Source organism: Bos mutus, chromosome 3 (genome assembly GCF_027580195.1).
Source record: "Bos mutus isolate GX-2022 chromosome 3, NWIPB_WYAK_1.1, whole genome shotgun sequence".
Classification (NCBI taxonomy): Eukaryota; Metazoa; Chordata; class Mammalia; order Artiodactyla; family Bovidae; genus Bos; species Bos mutus.
This window is the reverse complement of record NC_091619.1, coordinates 41,487,763-41,492,651: the sequence shown is the minus strand read 5'-3', so window position 1 is coordinate 41,492,651 and position 4,889 is coordinate 41,487,763. Positions and strand designations below refer to the sequence as shown.

Genomic DNA, 4,889 nt, shown 5'->3' with positions numbered 1-4,889 from the left:
TTGAATTCTGAACCATGTTTGTGTATTAACTACCCAAAAAATGGAAAGCAAAATTAAAGAGCAGAGATTTTTGTTTAGCTCAGAATTGACCATTCTAATTTAATAACGGAAAATGTTGGGAGAAGCAAGATAATTATGGAAGTGACTTCTCCTGTTTTTAGTTTTCTGCCGCTGAATTAGGCTAAATAGCAAGTCTTTTGTATTCATCATAGACTAGGATGGGAGTCAGAGTTGACTGTCTTCTAGTCAGGGCTGACTCCTCATGAGGTAAAGTGTGGGGCCCAGGGTTGCCCCTTCAGGAGGGCAATGGGTGGGGGCAGTCACTATGGTTGATGTGTTTAGCAACAGCACAAAGAAACTATAAAGTGTTTCCAGGTGGATCCTTGTGACTGCAGCAGCACCATTTAAAAATGAGGAAGTGAGGTTGATCCTGTCTTACTACCCTTTCTATATTTTTTTCCTGATGGACCTGCTCCTGTATATAATCCTGGGCACATATTAGCTAGTCTTCAATAAGCTGCTAACTTACTGATAATGCCTTAAGGCATTTAACCCTCCAAGAGGGTTCTGCATTTCTGCATTTTTATCAGAAATCCTAAAAAAAACACAAAAACTCAATGCTAAAAACAGATGTTGTATGCTGTCTAACATTCTTGCCTTTCATTTATATTTGACTAATTACTAAGGCTAACCTTGTCTCTCATTTTACATAATATAAAGTTTTGATCATTGCTTAATTTTTACTCATGTTTTGCCTCATTTCACAAAATATTTTTGGAGACTTGTAATAAACACATACCATAAAGTGGTGAGCTATGAATAAATTAAAAATCAGGCTCAGAGAAATAAAAACTTGAAAGTTGTCCCCAGGCATAAAAGCAGAACACAAATGGAGCACTAGAACTGAGTTTCTCTCAAGTATGGTCTAGGATTCGTGGCGAAAGTGGTAAAGGAGGCGTGACATGTTACTAGTTATTCCCTGTCCCCCTCCCCCCCCATCTCCTCCCCAAAACCCACTATTTCCGTAAAGGAAGTATATAGCTTTTCCTACATAAGACCCTAGAAGAAATTTCTCACCAGGATTATAAGCTTTTATTATCACATCCAAATCTGCATGCCTTTGAAAATAAAGGACACAGAACCAAAGAAAAAATAAGTTTTAGCTGAATTAAAATGGAGCACTGGGCAAGGAAGGGACAGTAGATATATCTGACATTTGAGAGAACTGTGTCTTTGTTTACTAGTTTATATCTCAGTAACAAATAACCAGGGATTTAAGAATCCTCATTGTGTACTTCAGAAATACCATGCAATCACCTGATATGGTTGCATCACTTTGGGGGTTCATATGAAAATAGTTGAAGTGATTTCACTTGAAAATTCTGTTTGCTGAACTTTGTGATACATGTTGTTATTCTATAGCATATTTAAGTTGTTCTTTACAGAATTAAACACCTTTATTTAATGGGCCACTGGGGAAATAATAATAGTTTCTAAGGAAAAGTTTTTTCCAGCATGTTTATTATTGACCTGAAGAGAGAATATATGGATTAAAACTATACTGGACATGAAGCTGTCAGGGGGAACTGGAACCATGGATGATGGAATCCGGGTCTCATTTCATTTTGAGACCCTAAGTGACCCTTGATGAAAAGAGCCTCTTCATGAAAGTGAAAGAGGAGAGTGAAAAAGTTGGCTTAAAACTCAACATTTATAAAACTAAGATCATGGCATCTAGTCCCATCATTTCATGGCAAATAGATGGGGAAACAATAGAAACAGTGACAGACTTTATTTTCTTGGGCTCCAAAGTCACTGCAGATGGTGACTACAGCCATGAAATTAAAAGACCCTTGCTCCTTGGAAGAAAAACTATGACCAACCTAGATAGCATATTAAAAAGCAGAGATATTTCTTTATCAGCAAAGATCCATACAGTCAAAGCTATGGTTTTTCCAGTAGTCATGTATGGATGTGAGAGTTGGACTATAAAGAAAGCTGAGTGCTGAAGAATTGATGCTTTTGAACTGTGGTGTTGGAGAAGACTCTTGAGAGTTCATTGGACTGCAAGGAGATCAAAGCAGCCAATCCTAAAGGAAATTAGTCCTGAATATTCATTGGAAGGACTGATGCTGAAGCTGAAGCTCAATACTTTGGCCAGACAATGTAAAGAACCAACTCATTTGAAAAAACCCTGATGCTGGGAAAGATTGAAGGCAGGAGGAGAAAGCGATGACAGAGGATGAGATGGTTGGATGGCATCACTGACTCGATGGACATGAGTTTGAGCAAGCTCTGGGAGTTGGTGAAGGACAGGGAAGCCTGGCATGGTGTAGTCCATGGGGTCGCAAAGAGTTGGACACGACTGACCAACTGAACTGAGCTGAACTGAAGTGACCCTGTCACAAGTTGTCTGAAACATGTTCACATCAGCCAAATCCATTTCCACCTGTCCATGGGATTTCTCAGATAATTCTTCTGAGCTTCTGTTCCTTTCTCTGCTCTGTATCTACACTGGTTCAACCCTGTCATCTCAGGACTTGCTGCAGGTCTTTTGCTCACTGACCTACTTGGACCCTCTTCTCCAGCTCGACCCTTGGTGCTAGTTTCTGGAGATGGGCTTATGTTCAGTTCGACTCCATGCCCTGAAGCTCTGTGGCAAGGGTGTTCCTGGCCTCTCCTGCTCCTGCTTACCTGGCTTGGCTCAGCTTATCATGTTTCCTCATGGTATGTGAGTGTTTCAGTGTTTATCTCCTTCGTGTTCTGACTGGAGTCAAGGTTGAGGAAACCTGAGCGCTGCTCTGAGTTGTTTAACAAAACCGAAAAGCTCAAGGGAATATTCATAATTAATTCATCGTTCATTCATTGTCCATTGTGTGCTGGGTACTGAGACCACCAAGGCAAAAATAATAGACACTGTGTGTCTTCACAGAATTGAATTAACAGCAAAGGAGAAAGTCATTTCAAGGCAGCCTTTTATGTATGTGATTTACTTGTCATTGAGTTACCTAGTAGACATAGTTGATGGGACATTTAGGCAAGAGTGATAAGACAAAGAGGGAGTGTCAGTGTCCTGAATAGCAGCTATTAATTGCTCTAGCACAGTAGTTGTCAAACTGAGGTGATTTTGCTTCCCACTCCTGCCCCAGAGACACACAGCAATGTCTAGAGACATTGGATGTTACAACTGAGACAGTGCTTCATAGTGGTTAGATGTCAAGGTTGCTGCCAAACATCCTACAGCGCTTAGGACAGTCCCCCATAACAAAGAATTATCGAGTCTAAAAGGCCAGCAGTTCTGAACTTGAGAATCCTTGGCTAGTGTATGTGTCAATTGTATGTTTCTGAGAAAGCAACTCTCAAGAAAGCTTCCTTTAGCCTGTTGTTTGTTACTGTTAGTTGCAGCTGACATTCATTGAGGGCTTACTATATGCCAGGTATTTATTGTAAATAGTTTAAGTGGATTATCTCATTTAATCATCAAAAACTCTATGCTGGATAGAGACAGTACCAGGGCAAGTGAGAGCTGCACGGGCACTTGGAAACTCTCTGCCTCTCGGAGGAAAGATAATTAAAAATGGGCAGAGGAGATCGTAAGAGGGAAAATGTTATCATATGCATTCTTTGTGCAAACTTGCCAGGAGGAGCACAGGAAGAAGCACCGGGATGTTTCAGTCAACTTCTCAGAGTTTTCTAAGAAGTGCTCAGAGAGGTGGAAGACCATGTCTGCTACAGCGAAAAGAAAATTTGAAGAAATGAAAAAGGCAGACAAGGCCCGTTATGAAAGAGAAATGAAAACTTATATCCCTCCTAAAGGGGAAACAAAAAAGTTCAAGGATCCCAGTACACCCAAGAGGGATCCTTCAGCCTTTTTCTTGTTTTGTTCTGAGTATTGTCCAAAAGTCAAACATGACCATCCTGGCCTGTCCATTGGTGATGTTGCAAAGAAACTGGGAGAGACGTGGAATAACACTGCTGCAGATGACAAGCAGCCCTATGAGAAGAAGGCTGCTAAGCTGAAGGAAAAGTACGAAAAGGATATTGCTGCATCCCGAGCTAAAGGGAAGCCTAATGCAGCAAAAAGGGAGTCATCAAGGCTGAAAAAAGCAAGAAAAAGAAGGAAGAGGAGAAAGATGAGGAAGATGAAGAGGAGGAAGAAGGTGAAGAGGATGAGGAGGAAGAAGAAGAAAATGATGAATAAGTTGGTTCTAGTGCAGTTTTTTTTTTTTTTTCTATAAAGCATTTAACCCCCCTGTGCACAACTTACTCCTGTTAAAGAAAAGCATTGAAATATAAGGCTGTGTAAGATTTGTTTTAAAACTGTACAGTGTCTTTTTTTGTGTAGTTAACACAGTACCAAATGTGTCTTTAGATAGCCCTGTCCTGATGGTATTTTCAGTAGCCACTAATCTTGCCTGGTGCAGTATGAGGGTTGTAGATAGGCATGGAAATTTAAAGCAGGTTCTTATGGTGCACAGTGTAAATTAGGTATATATGGGGATGGTAGTTTTTTCATCTTCAGGTGTCTCTGACGCAGCTTATACTGAATAATTGTTGTTCTGTTAACTGAATTACCACTCAGTAATTACAAATAAAGAAAAAACTGCAGCTGTTTTGTTGACATTCTGAATTCTTCTAAGTAAACACAATTTTTTAAATTAGTATTGTGTTTTCATAGGTCTGAAAATTTTTCTTTTTAAGGGGAAGCTAGTCTTTTGCTTTTGCCTATTTTGGATCACACGAATTATTACAGTGTTTATCTTTCATATAGTTAGCTGATAAATAAAAAGCTTTTGTCTACGCACCCTGCGTATCCATGATGAGGGTATAAAAGTTGAATTGAGACAGTTTTCATCCATAACTGAAACTTAAGTCTTGACCAGTTAATA

General features: G+C 39.7%; 1 pseudogene; it reads left to right on the top strand.

The window, feature by feature from the left end:
• The first annotated feature begins 3,575 nt into the window (after nucleotides 1-3,575).
• LOC102272899 (high mobility group protein B1 pseudogene) lies at nucleotides 3,576-4,201 on the top strand (annotated as a pseudogene).
• The last annotated feature ends 688 nt before the right edge of the window (nucleotides 4,202-4,889 follow it).